The sequence below is a fragment of the Salmo salar genome, chromosome ssa12 (assembly GCF_905237065.1).
Source record: "Salmo salar chromosome ssa12, Ssal_v3.1, whole genome shotgun sequence".
NCBI lineage: Eukaryota > Metazoa > Chordata > Actinopteri > Salmoniformes > Salmonidae > Salmo > Salmo salar.
In genome coordinates this window covers 68,587,587-68,602,994 of record NC_059453.1, presented here as the reverse complement: position 1 = coordinate 68,602,994, position 15,408 = coordinate 68,587,587, and the positions used below count along the sequence as shown (strand labels likewise).

Genomic DNA, 15,408 nt, shown 5'->3' with positions numbered 1-15,408 from the left:
GGCATCTGACCGTAAGGCGCTACAGAGGGTAGTGCGAACAGCCCAGTACATCACTGGGGCCAAGCTTCCTGCCATCCAGGACCTATATAATAGGCGTTGTCAGAGGAAAGCCACTCCAGTCACCCAAGTCATAGACTGTTTTCTCTGCTACTGCATGGTTAAGCGGTACCGGAGCACCTAGTCTAGCACCAAAAGGCTCCTTATCAGCTTCTACGCCCAAGCCATAAGACTGCTGAACAATTCAGAAAATGGCCACCGGACTATTACATTGACCCCCCCCCCATTTGTTCTGTACACTGGTGCTACTTGCTGTTTATTATCTATGCATAGTCACTTCACCCTTACCTACATGTACAAATTACCTCAACTAACCTGTACCCCCGCACACTGACTTGGTTGCGGTGCCCCCTGTATATAACCTCGTTTTTGTTATTGTTATTGTGTTACTTTTTATAATTTTTTTATTACATTTTTTACTTTAGTTTATTTGGTAAATATTTTCTTTACTCTTCTTGAACTGCACTGTTGGTTAAGGGATTGTAAGTAAGCACTTCATGGTAAGGTCTACACTTCTTGTATTCGGTGCATGTAATAAATAAAGTTTGATTTGAAATGGCTCTTCTAGATGCTATGTCATTACAACTATCCCCAGTTCAAACATCACCAGTCAACTGTCACCATGTTCAAATAGTTCTCTCTCTCCTGTCACACGCACGTGCACGCACACACACACACACACACACACACACACACACACACACACACACACACACACACACACACACACACACACACACACACACACACACACAGACTAGGAGGCATATTGCATTAGCTGATTAAAGTGAGATTCATGTCAACACTGCAGGGCTGGCTGAGGAAGGCTTGTGCTATGCTGAGCTGTGATTGGCTGTTGCTATAACAATGAGGGAGGGGGAGAAAGAGGTAGGGGGGCGGAGAGAGAGGCTGATTATAAAACCCTCCATATTGCTCTCTCTTTTCCTCTGGGGATTTTCTCTTCAGTTTTTCTTTTTCTTTTTTCTTTTTTCAGGCAGCGGAGTGATTGCATGCAGGAGGACAGAGGGGTTGAGTCGTGCGCTGTCAGAGGGGAAGACTGGAGTTGTTGTCTCTACCATTCTCTCTCTGTTTCTCCCTCTGGTCTGCGTCTTCTGCCTGCTCCGTCAGAATAACATTAAAACACACAGACACACCTGGGAAGTCTTTGGACACCGTGAATAGAAGGAGAGAGGCTTCTGTTTCCTTTCGCGGACGACCTCTTCACTCCTGTAAGTACAACTGTTGCTGTTCTCTGTCTTTATCCCTCTCTCACTCAATATCTTTCTCTGTATATCTCTCTCTCGCTCTCTTTGTATCTACTTCTGTCTCCTTACTTTGTCTTTCTATTTATACCCCCTCTCTCACCCCTTCCCCCCTCCTCTATGTCTCTGTGATTGTCACAATCATCCTGACTATGATTGATCAGAACTAAAAAGGTGACATCAGGTTTAGACTGACCCTAGGACAGGTCTAAGGGCATCTTATCTACTGTGCTATGGACCATGCTCTGTTTTTACATATCTGGAACTTTGTGTGTTTCAGTTAATCCTAGTCACTCTGTGTTTGACTCCCGCAGTATTTTATTGTCAGAAATGTTATTGTGAGAAATGACTAACTGTGTGTGTGTGTGTGTGTGTGTGTGTCAGTGTGTATACAGTGAGTTCAAAAAGTATTGGGACAGTGACACATTTTCTTATTGGCTCTGTACTTGAGCACTTTGGAACGATACAATGACTATGAAGTTAAAGTGCAGACTGTCAGTTTTAATTTGAGGGTATTTTCAGCAATATCGGGAGAACTGTTTAGAAATTATAGCACTTTTTGTACATAGTCCCTTCATTTTAGGGGACCAAAAGTATTGTGTTCACTTACACAGTAAAGTACCAGTCAGAAGTTTGGACACACCTACTGAAGGGTTTTTCTTTATTTTTACTATTTTCTACATTGTAGAAGAATAGTGAAGATATCAAAACTATGAAATAACACATATGGAATCATGTAGTAACCAAGTGTTAAACAAATCTAAATATATTTTAGATTTTTCAAGGTAGCCACCATTAGCCTTAATGACAGCTTTGCACACTTTTGCCATTCTCTCAACCAGCTTCATGAGGTAGTCACCTGGAATGCATTTCAACAGGTGTGCCTTGTTAAAAGTTAATTTGTAGAGTTTCTTTCCATCTTACTGTGTTTTTGCCAATCAGTTGTGTTGTGACAAGGTAGGGGTGATATACAATTTCAAGAACTTTGAAAGTTTCTTCATTGCAGTCGCAAAAACCATCAAGCGCTATGATGAAACTGGCTCTCATGAGGACCGCCACAGGAAAGGAAGACTCAGAGTTACCTCTGCTGCAGAGGATAAGTTCATTAGAGTTAACTGCACCTCAGATTGCAGCCCAGATAAATGCTTCACAGAGTTCAAGTAACAGACACATCTCAACATTGACTGTTCAGAGGAGACTGCTGAAGACATTTCTGATGAAACCACTACTAAAGGACACCAATAATAAGAAGAGACTTGCTTCGGCCAAGAAAAACGAGCAATGGACATTAGACCGGTGGAAATCTGTCCTTTGGTCTGATGAGTCCAAATTTGAGATTTTTGGTTCCAACTGCCGTGTCTTTGTTAGACGCAGAGTAGGTGCACGAATTATCTCTGCATATGTAGTTCACACTGTGAAGCATGGAGGAGGAGGTGTGATGGTGTGGGGTGCTTTGCTGGTTACACTGTCTGTGATTTATTTAGAATTTAAGACACACTTAACCAGCATGGCTACCACAACACTCTGCAGAGATACACCATCCCATCTGGTTTGCGCTTAGTGGGACTATCATTTGTTTTTCAACAGGACAATGACCCAAAACACTCCTCCAGGCTGTGTAAGGGCTATTTGACCAAGAAGGAGAGTGATGGAGTGCTGCATCAGATGACCTGGCCACCACAAATAACTGACCTCAACCCAATTGAGATGGTTTGGGATGAGTTGGACTGCAGAGTGAAGGCAAAGCAACCAACAAGCAAGCATATGTGGGAACTCCTTCAAGACTGTTGGAAAAGCATTCCTCATGAAGCTGGTTGGGAGAATGCCAAGAGTGAGCAAAGCTGTCATCAAGGTAAAGGGTGGCTACTTTGAAGAATCTCAAATATAAAATATATTTTGATTTGTTTAACTTTTTTGGTTACTACATGATTCCATATGTGTTATTTCATAGTTTTGATGTCTTCACTATTATTCTACATTGTAGGAAATAGTAAAAATAAAATAAAAACCCTGGAATGAGTAGGTGTGTCCAAACTTATGACTTGTACTAATAAATAAAAAATAAAATAAAAAAATATATATATATATATATATATATATACTGAACAAAAATATAAATGTGACTATTTCAACGATTTTACTGAGTTACAGTTCATATAAGGAAATCAGTCAATTGAAATAAATTCAGTTGGCCCTAATCTATGAATTTCACATGACTGAGCAGAGGCACAGCCATGGGTGGGCCTGGGAGGACATAGGCCTACCCACTGGGTGGGCCCCACAAAAGGGCTTTATTACAGACAGAAATACTCCTCAGTTTCATCAGCTGTCCGAGTGGCTGGTTTCAGACAATCCTACAGGTGAAGAGGCCGGATATGGAGGTCCTAGGCTGGCGTGGTTACCTGTGGTCTGCAGTTGTGAGGATGGATGGATGTACTGCCAAATTCTCTAAAACAACATTTTGTAGAGAAATTAACATTAAATTATATGGCAACAGCACTGGTGGACGTTCCTGCAGTCAGCATTCCAATTCTACACTCCTTCAAAACGTGAGACATCTGTGGCATTGTGCTGTGTGACAAAACTGCACATTTTGGAGTGGCCTTTTATTGTCCCCAGCACACGGTGCACCTGTGTAATGATCATGCTGTTTAATCAGCTTCTTGATATGCCACACCTGTCAGGTGGATGGATTATCTTGGCAATGGAGAAATGTTCACTAACAGGGATGTAAACACATTTGTGACGGACCGCCTCGATTCGGTCTTTTGTAGCAAAATTTGAAATGGTGTTTTTTACATTGGATAAAAGTAGAGACTAAGCGCTAGAAAATGGTATATCATACACTGTAGTTGAGGAACAATGGGAAAGTAATTCTGCTTTGAAAGTTCACACCTGCTTAAGCCTGAGCCCCACCCATCTCTTTAAGGATTCACATGCGAGGCCATGTGAATGGCTGGATGCACCAGTGACTAGATCAATAAAAAAGTGCTCATATGAAGCAGATGCTAAGCTACAGGACTGTTTTGCTAGCACAGACTGGAATATGTTCCGGGATTCCTCCAATGACATTGAGGAGTACACCACATCTGTCATTGGCTTCATCAATAAGTGCATTGATGACGTCATCCCCACAGTGACCCTACGTGCATACCCCAACCAGAAACCATGGATACAGGCAGCATCCGCACTGAGCTACAGGCTAGAGCTGCTGCTTTCAAGGAGCGGGACTCTAATGAGGAAGCTTATAAGAAATCCCGCTATGCCCTCCGACAGGCAAAGTGTCAATACAGGACTAAGATCAAGTCTTACTACACCGGCTCTGATGCTCGTCGGATGTGGTAGGGCCTGCAAACCATTACAGACTACAAAGGGAAGCACAGCCGAGACCTACCCAGCGAAACGAGCCTACTAGACGAGCTAAACTACTTCTATGCCCGCTTCGAGGCAAATAACACTGAAACATGCATGAGAGCACCAGCTGTACCGGAAGACTGTGTGATCACGCTCTCCGCAGCCGATGTGAGTAAGACCTTCAGACAGGTCAACATTCCCAAGGCCGCAGGGCCAGATGGATTACCTGGACAGGTACTGCGAGCATGCGCTGACCAACTAGCAAGTGTCTTCACTGACATTTTCAACCTCGCCCTGTCCGAGTCTGTAATACCATCATGTTTTAAGCAGACCACCATAGTGCCTGTGCCCAAGAACACTAAGGTACCCTGCCTAAATGAGGTAACCTGCCAGGTAACCTGCCCAGTAAGATGCCTAAAAGCACTCACATCTGTAGCCATGAAGTGTTCTGAAAGGCTGGTCATGACTCACATCAACACCATCATCCCAGAAACCCTAGACCCACTGCAATTTGCATACCGCCCCAACAGATCCACAGATGATGCCGTCTCTATTGCCCTCCACACTGCACTCCACACTATTGCCCACCTGGACAGAAGGAACACCTATGTGAGAATGCTATTCATTGACTACAGCTCAGCGTTCAACATCATAGTGTCCTCAAAGCTCATCAATAAGCTAAGGACCCTGGGACTATACACCTCCCAGTGCAACTGGATCCTGGACTTCCTGACGGGCCGCCCCCAGGTGGTAAGGGTAGGTAACAACACATCCGCCACGCTGATCCTCAACACAGGGGCCCCTCAGGGGTGCGTGTTCAGCCCCCTCCTGTACTCCCTGTTCACTCATGACTGCACGGCTAGGCACGAATCCAACACCATCATTAAATTTGCCGATGACACAACAGTGGTAGGCCTGATCCCCGACAACAACAAGACAGCCTATAGGGATGAGCTCAGAGACCTAGCCGTGTGGTGCCAGGACAATAACCTCTCCCTCAGCGTGATCAAGACAAAGGAGATGATTGTGGACTACAGGAAAAAGAGGACAGAGCACGCCCCCATTCTCATCGACGGGGCTGCAGTGGAGCAGGTTGAGAGCTTCAAATTCCTTGGTGTCCACATCACCAACAAACTAACATGGTTCAAGCACACCATGACAGTCGTGAAGTGGGCACAACAAAACCTATTCCCCCTCAGGAGACCGAAAATATTTGGCATGGGTTCTACAGCTGCACCATCGAGAGCATCCTGACTTGTTGAATCACTGTCTGGTATGGCAACTGCTCGGCCTCCAGCCACCTTAGTCATAGACTGTTCTCTCTGCTACCACACGGCAAGCGGTACGGAGCGCCAAGTCTAGCTCCAAGAGGCTTCTAAACAGCTTCTACCCCCAAGCCATAAGACTCCTGAACATCTTGTCAAATGGCTACCCAGACTATTCACATTGCCCCCCCCTCCCCTCTCCACACCACTGCCATTCTCTGTTGTCATCTATGCATAGTCACTTTAATTAACTCTACCTACATGTACATACTACCTCAAATAACCGGTGCCCCTGCACATTGACTCTGTAATGGCACCCCCCTGTATATATTGTTATTTTTTACTGCTCCTCTTTAATTACTTGTTACTTTTATCTCTTATTCTTATCCATATTTTTTTTAACTGCACTGTCGGATAGTGATTTGTAAGTAAGCATTTCACTGTAATTGTATTCGGCACATGTGACTAATACACTTTTATTTGACGTGGTAAACACACACTATATCAAACAAAATCTATGTTTATTTGTTACATGCACAGGATACAGAAGGTGTAAATGGTGCACTGAAATGGTTACTTGCATAGTAGCATTATCAAAACAGAAAGTGTCCAGATAAAAATATTTTATCATTATTAGATGACGGTTACCCGACACTCTTTTCTAAATTGATGGGTCATGTGAAGGAAATGCGCTAACCACCCCGCCAGCCACATCTAGCTAAGTGGATGGGTCACTATAGTCTAGACATGTTCATGAAATACAATAGATGGCCATAAACACCCCCAGACACACCAGGCTAATGTGATGGGTCATGTAATAATACGGCCAAAGTGGAGTCTTTTGTTTAGATCAATGAACCGGCATAATCCCAACTCATACTACTACCAATACAAACATTGTCATAGCTGTAGTATGAATCTGCAGGTAGCTAAAGCTCCTGTTAAATTCAGGGCATCAACGTTGTTGAGAAAAGTAGCAAAACTTGTGTAGTTCTCGATGGCTAACGTTATATCTTTCAAAAACGTCGCAGTAGAAAGTACTATCAACACATACTGAACAGCTCATGTTACAGACAGAAGCGTGCTACAAGGCAGACCAAGTCTCGAGGTTTCTTCCTAGGTTCTGGCCTTTCTATGGAGTTTTTCCTAGCCACCGTGCTTCTACACTTGCATTGCTTGCTGTTTGGGGTTTTAGGCTGGGTTTCTGTACAGCACTTTGAGATATCAGCTGATGTAAGAAGGGCTTTATAAATAAATTTGATTTGATTTGAATCCAAACTCATCTCCCGTCATGTCCAGCACATCCATTATCTCAGCCAATAATGGCTAGCAGGAAGGTTCCTGACTTTTTCTGCGGCTAAACCAAATCATATTTTAACAATTTATTTGTATTTATGGATGGAATACAAGTGTGTTATTAAGGCACATGAAAGATCACATGTTCCAAAAGCCATTTCTGCCCCCCAAAAAGTAATTCTGCTTTGAAAGTTGATAAACTTGTAACCCCACTTTTGAGAAAATTGTACAGTATGTACAAGAACAATATCAATAACGATATCAGTGATAGATGAGGTAGTTATATGCATACAATCCTTGGTAAAGTGGCTGAGCAGCAGGATAAAAAAAGAAACAGTAGCAGCAACGTATGGCATTTGTGTGTTAGGAGAGAGTCATGTGAATAGAGGCACTGCAGATAGTGCAGCTGACTGGGAACTCGCCCCCAGTGAACTGGTCCTTCCGAACCACAAATGAACAAGGGAATCTATATTTGGAGAGCCTGTTTCTGTCCTGCCCTTGACTTTGGTGCAGGGCATGTGATGTCCATAGCATCTTCGTCACAAAATTCCCTGATCTTCTCAAAAATATAAGTTTGTCTAGCTTTGTCCTGTCCAGGTGGTGCTTGTACTGGCAGACCATCTATGGGAGGAAGGATGTCAGCGTTGCGCAGCAGCTGAAACCTGGTCCCTTCTAAGTCCGAACACTCCTTGGAAACAATAACACCAGGCTCCAGAGCATCAAAGCTGTAAAACAGGAAATAACAAAGAAAATTTAAGACATTACAACCTTGCATAACATCAATTCACCTCCAAAGTTTAGATAAGAATAATAACCTCATACAATGCAATGAAAATTATATTCACCTGAAGTCCTGGTACTGCTTGATCTGTGGCAGCAGCCTGAAGTACGGAGTCAGGTGTTGTTGCCAGCCATAGCTTTCCACAAGCACCGTACCATCCTCCAGTCCAACCAGCTGTTGGGATGTTGACCCCTGTCACAGTGCTGTCCTTCACAACACCAGCAATCTCAGTGTTTACTCTGGTCTTTCTGAAGCACTGCTTGATGAGGTCGAAGCACCAGTCGGGGGCAAACTTGGTGTGGCCTGTGATCAGGAAGTGAAGGGCCAGACTGTGGTGGAGCTTGTGCATGGTCCACCTGGCACAATACCAGAGCACAAACTTGTTCTTGTTTTGGCCACTGCAGTTATGATAATTCAGGTCCACACATATTTCCTCAACTCAGTAGTTGGTGAAGAAATGCATGTAGTTAATAATGACTGCGCTGCTACCTTTGCTGGATGTCATGCCTTCATCAATCAAGTAGTTGACTTGTTGTGGTATTTCTTCACAGCAGTCACCAAACTTGCGAGGAGTTAAAAAGTAGATGGGACCTGGCTGCATAGGGTCAGAAGGATAGTGCACCTGCAAACAACAAAAGAACATTAAGATAAATTAAAATGAATTGGCTCACCCCCGTCAGTCTGTCTTTACACAGCTCAGTGATATATATATTGTGTGTGCATCTATCCATCTATGTCCTTAATCAGTATATAGGAGGACATATTGCTTACTTGTTGAGCAAAATCAAAGCTGTAATGCATCCTGATGTCTTTGCTTGCTGGTTCAGTAGAGTCCCCCAGAGACAACTGTAGGTCTTGACAGGTGGTCTTGCAGTCAGCAACCATCTTCTGGTAGACAGACCGCTCACTCTGAACAAGTGCTTGCTTGGACCAGCTCTCTTTTTGATTGGAGGCATTAGACCATTCTCCTTGTATGACTGGTGGAGGAGAGTCAGGCGTGTTCTACTGATGCTGAAAGACAAATTCCAGATGCATTATTATACAATAGATAGCCGTAACCACCATCAGACACACCTGGCTAACTTGATGGGCCATGGGATCATCTGGCGAAGTGGAGTCTTTTGTTTTAGACATGTAGCTAGCTAGCTAGCTAAACAATTAACCAAATCCCAATCCATAGAGTACTAGCAATACAAACTGATGGTCATAGCTAGCTAAAGTTAACAAAATAAGTTCAATGGCAGCTAGTTAGCTAGCTAACATTAGGCTATAACTAGCAATGCAAATGGCTTTCTGAGATAATATTACTCCACAGATCATACACGTAATGTTAGCTAGCGAGCCAGCCACCTAACGTCTGCTAGTTAGCTAACAGTAAGCTCTAACTTGCAATGAAAACAATTTTCTGCCAAAATTAGAAATGTATAATATATGAAACTGTAGCTAGACTCTTGCCCCTATACATGAATGAACTCTTCACGACAGACTGCAACCCCTTTCATTAAATAAGACGTCCTGTGTCATTTCCATTTTGTTTGTACAGCTTGCTTGGCCCGTTGGGTCATGTCACTCTGGTTCACATCGTCTGATTCATTTTCAGAGTCAGAGAGAGCCTGCATGGTTTGGTCGTCCTCCTGAAAGTAGTACATCACAACTTTTTCCCACTGATAGCGGGAAGCGCCTGATAAGCGCCCAGATATGTAGCGTTATCGACTGATAGTCGATAGCGCCTGATAAATTCAGGGCAGCAATGTTATTGAGAGCAGTAGCAACACATTTGCACTTCTCCACGGTGAACGTTATATCTTTAGAAAAAACTGCTGTTGAAAGGATTATCTACTCATAACAAGCATCTCATTATATAGAAGATGCTATAAGGCAGACCAATCCGAAACTCATCTCTCGCCGGATCCAGCCCATTCATTATCTCAGCCAGTCATGGCTAGCGGAAAGGTTCTTGTCTTTTTCTGTGGCTAAACCAACTAGGCTTGTAATTTAACAACTTCATTCGTATTTACAGATGACATACAGGGTTGTTACTAAGGCACATGAAAGTTCAAATGTTGAAGGCATTTCGGCCAAAAAACGCATTTTGATAAAAAAGAAATGTTCAAACGCTTCTCCTGTGAAGGTCGTGACTTGCGACATATGCCTAGTTTGCTGAAATGAGTCACATTTGTGCATAACATTTCAGAGAAATAAACTTTTTGTTTGTTTGAAAACGTTCTGGAATCTTTTACTTCATCTCATGAAACATGGGACCAACGCATTACATGTTGCGTTTATATTTTTGTTCAGTATAAATACATACAGTACATACTAACTCGTGGAGGCTATGGGTGTTCAGTGGCATGTGCATGATACGCCACTCAAACCACCTCGCCGGCCGGATTGAATGGGCCTGCTGGCCGTATGTTTGACACCCCTGCTGTAGAGTGTGTGTGACGTGTGCATGCTGCCATGATTGGCTGCTCTGTGCCAGGAATGGAGATTGCCCAATGTTCATTGGCTGTGTGTGTGTGTGTGTGTGTGTGTGTGTGTGTGTGTGTGTGTGTGTGTGTGTGTGTGTGTGTGTGTGTGTGTGTGTGTGTGTGTGTGTGTGTGTGTCTCACCTGCACTGACCCCAATTACAAGCAGGCAGTTGATTTGTGTCATGTTGGGTTGTATGGGGCACATTACACTATTTATATAACTCACGTCTTATTGTTGGCTCTGACTCATCTAACACCCCAAACCATTTTTAATCATGTTAATATGAAGCAAGAGCCCCGGCATAGAGAAACAATGGGCCTGGATTCATCAAAAAAATACCACGGATATAAATACACTCATTGGGAATACAATCAAGCCCAGATTTATACACACATGCTAAGCCACATACCAAGCTGGTATCATTGTGAACGCGGAAAAGCGTGTGTGTTTCAGTCAAACTTCTCACCTCTCCCACTACAAGATGTCCAGGCTGGAAAGTGATTCCCTTGGTGTGAGGAGAGGGAGGGAGAGAGGGCGAGAGAGAGAGAGAGAGAGAGAGAAAAACTCTGATCTGTTTCCCAAAACCATCGTTATTAACACTCGGAATCTAACGCCTGCCTCAGGCCATTTGTAGAACAGCTAAGTGCATCGTTAGATGTTTTTTTGCCCTCCTGCGTCCCTTTATACACTGAAGATCTCTGCTGAACATCGTTTATCCGCCTCCCTGTAACCACCGATAAATTCAGAACAAAGTTGACTACAAATACAAGTTGCAAATGTCTTTGAAATAGATTAAAAAAAATAACTGCAACGTATAAAAATATGGAGATTAAAATTAAAATGGAGATAATATAATATAAATACAGTGTGCTATAGGCTAGGCCTATTTCAATCATATTGAAATCAGCGGCGGCCACTGATTGGCTGAATACCCGGGACGTGAGTGGTTGCAGCATGACAGAAATATGAAGCCAAGTTTTTGAACTAATGGTAGTTTCTTTGAAAAGATGTATATAAAGCGATCTGCGCATTTGAACAACAGCATAAATACACCTATTTCACTTTTGTATGTAAAAAACCGAATGACCACTGCTACACATGCTGCCAATGTCTTGAACAGATTTCATTATTGATAACTATTGATAATGAGCAGCCAACTCACGTCATGAAAGAACGGGTGCACCAGGGAGAATGCAACAAGCACGCAGATGCAATAAGTGAAAACATATTATGTACCTGGGGATAGCTAGCTAACATAATATCACAAAGCATGATGCGTTAGCCAGTTCACTTTAATTCTGAAATAACTTTATATTTCCACGTTAGTCATATATTAGTTTAGAAAGACTTGAAATTGGCATGGGAGCTAACTAGCTAGTAAGCTACAGTGAGGGGAAAAGTATTTGATCCCCTGCTGATTTTGTACGTTTGCCCACTGACAAAGAAATGATCAGCCTATAATTTTAATGGTATGTTTATTTGAACAGTGAGAGACAGAATAACAACAAAAATATCCAGAAAAACGCATGTCAAAAATGTTATAAATTGATTTGCATTTTAATGAGGGAAATAAGTATTTGACCCCCTCTCAATAAGAAAGATTTCTGGCTCCCAGGTGTCTTTTATACAGGTAACGAGCTGAGATTAGGAGCACACTCTTAAAGGGAGTGCTCCTAATCTCATCTTGTTACCTGTATAAAAGACACCTGTCCACAGAAGCAAGCAATCAATCAGATTCCAAACTCTCCACCGTGGCCAAGACCAAAGAGCTCTCAAAGGATGTTATGGACAAGATTGTAGACCTACACAAGGCTGGAATGGGCTACAAGACCATCGCCAAGCAGCTTGTTGAGAAGGTGACAACAATTGGTGAAATTATTCGCAAATGGAAGAAACACAAAAGAACTGTCAATCTCCCTCGGCCTGGGGCTCCATGCAAGATCTCACCTTGTGGAGTTGCAATGATCATGAGAACGGTGAGGAATCAGGCCAGAACTACACGGGAGGATCTTGTCAATGATCTCAAGGCAGCTGGGATCATAGTCACCAAGAAAACAATTGGTAACACACTACGCCGTGAAGGACTGAAATCCTGCAGCGCCCGCAAGGTCCCCCTGCTCAAGAATACATATACATGCCCGTCTGAAGTTTGCCAATGAACATCTGAATGATTCAGATGACAACTGTGTGAAAGTGTTGTGGTCAGATGAGACCAAAATGGAGCTCTTTGGCATCAACTCAACTCGCCGTGTTTGGAGGAGGAGGAATGCTGCCTATGACCCCAACAACACCATCCCCACCGTCAAACATGGAGGTGGAAACATTATGCTTTGGGGTGTTTTTCTGCTAAGGGGACAGGACAACTTCGCCGCATCAAAGGGACGATGGACGGGGCCATGTACCGTCAAATCTTGGGTGAGAACCTCCTTCCCTCAGCCAGGGCATTGAAAATGGGTTGTGGATGGGTATTCCAGCATGACAATGACCCAAAACACACGGCCAAGGCAACAAATGAGTGGCTCAAGAAGAAGCACATTAAGGTCCTGGAGTGGCCTAGCCAGTCTCCAGACCTTAATCCCATAGAAAATCTGTGGAGGGAGCTGAAGGTTCGAGTTGCCAAACGTCAGCCTCAAAACCTTAATGACTTGGAGAAGATCTGCAAAGAGGAGTGGGACAAAATCCCTCCTGAGATGTGTGCAATCCTGGTGGCCAACTACAAGAAATGTCTGACCTCTGTGATTGCCAACAAGGGTTTTGCCACCAAGTACTAAGTAATGTTTTGCAGAGGGGTCAAATACTTATTTCCCTCATTAAAATGCTAATCAATTTATAACATTTTTGTTATGGATTTTTTTGTTGTTACTGTTCAAATAAACCTACCATTAAAATTACCATTAAAATTATAGACTGATCATTTCTTTGTCAGTGGGTAAACGTACAAAATCAGCAGGGGATCAAATACTTTTTTCCCTCACTGTACCAAAGGTAGATAACTGGTTAATTTCACCAAAGAACGACCAAACTATTTCGAAATGCTTAAAACAATGACTGTAGCTGGCTAAATCATTTGATCATGCTTTGTGATACACCCGGTTTTATGTTGTTTTAGTCCACACAACATGTCGCCCTGTCACCTACAGTACAACCCGATGAACAACATGAGGGGAAACAATACAATTGGCCAAACTTTTTTGTCCTACCAGTTCCACGATGAAACTTTGTGCTGTTATAATTTATGCTATGAAATCCTGAGATTTTATTAGGGCAATTCCCCCTCATATCAAATAGCTGGAAAAACAATCCAAGCAATGATCACACGGCCTATGCCCCCATGGAGGCAGAGCTGCTGCTGCTAGCAGACACTAAGGGGCAGAGTAGTAACTGAACAGCTTGTTATGAACTATATCTTTTTTCAACGGGAAAATGTACACATTTACCACACTTTTATGAGCATTTAAAACATAATGGTGGGGCGCCGTCCTTAACACCCTAATTGGTGGGCTGACGCTGATTTAAATACATTTAATGTTCAATCAGTTGAGTTCTATTTTGCTACTTGTAGGCTACTGTCTGTAATTTGTCTCAATATATTTAATGATGTGTAACAACATGTGCATAATGATGTGCCAAATCTTGATTTAGTGCATCATTATAGGGTAAGCATTAGAATAACCAGCCTCAATACTTGCAGCCATAGATGATATCTTTCCAGGAGATGGTCCGTCATCAGTATTGTGGAATGATTCTAAAGTTAAGGTAAGCTTTCAATGGAGAAAGCTGATCCGAGCGCAGCTTGCCTTTCTTTTGATCCTATCAGTATCGACACATGCCTCAAAGACACACTTAGCCAACGTTCTCTCTGGGTGGTGTTTTGGGAAACTAATGTTACATTTTTGCCTGTTGTAGGAAAGATGCAGTGTTAAAACACTCGTAAGCCTAAGTTCCATCGCTATCGGGAAACCGGGCCCAGGTGTCTAAGCCAAGGTCAGTCTAACATTATCAACCAACTCAGTGGAACTCTGATCAGACACCATGCTAAATCCAGTGATCTCTCCCTCACTCTCCTGGGGGTGTGATTGAGCTTAGAGGAGGAAGGGGAATACCTGCACACTGTTTAGATACAACAGAGACACTAATGCAGCTCAACAGGAACAGTCAGCACATATGAGCTTTCATGAAAGACACACAGTAGCCCCTAACCTCTAGGCCCCCCGGCAGAAGAGAGAGCAGATCAGGTGTGCTGCTCATAACAGCAGCCATGAAATTCACACAACCCTTGCAGTCTGCAGACATTGGGTCAACTTTATTCCAGAACAATCAGTCATTTATTCCTGAAAGCTACAGTGTTTTCACAGAAACCATCCGCCTGATGTTCTGCCTTGAGAAAAATATGTTTTAATCTGACGATGTGTTTTCACATCCAGACACATAGTTGTTTATAGTAAGAGCTTCTAGTCTTCCAGCTTTAAAGTCATGTTCAGTGACTTCTAACGAGATGCATACAGAAACTTATCTGAGGCAACAAATTCTCCACAATGATCATTGCAGTGGCTTCTTCATCTCTGGCACAATCACACTTTTTGCCAATTATCTCTTTGTGTTTTTTTCCCCTCTGAGTGGTGAAGTGAACTGTTGAGACCTCTGCCTGTTGGTCTGGTAGACTGTATTCTAATCTGGCTGGCTGTTCTGAGGCAGTCTGGTGAGGAGATTTTAGATAATTGCCAGCTTGGTTCTCCAGAAGCTAACTCTAGCTGGGTAAGAGCTCATTAAAGACACTGGTTGTGTCCGAATACCCATTCTACATACTTAAACTGCATACCATTTACTCATCGTCGCACACTATTTATCACGTACTGTTTAGTCAAAAGTATGCAGTATGCCATGGCGCTAACGAAGTATGGGCTCCTGATTGGCTGAGTGC

The 15,408-nt window shown here is 43.0% G+C and overlaps 1 protein-coding gene across 2 annotated transcripts in view; it reads left to right on the top strand.

Moving 5' to 3' along the window:
* Window positions 1-992: 992 nt before the first annotated feature.
* Window positions 993-15,408, top strand: part of LOC106565629 (cyclin-dependent kinase 18) — a 61,671-nt gene continuing 47,255 nt past the window's right edge. For both annotated transcript variants that reach the window (XM_014132944.2, XM_014132942.2), the window contains exon 1: window positions 993-1,286. The gene's annotated coding sequence lies outside the window, so the exon portion shown is untranslated. The remainder of the gene's footprint in view (window positions 1,287-15,408) is intronic.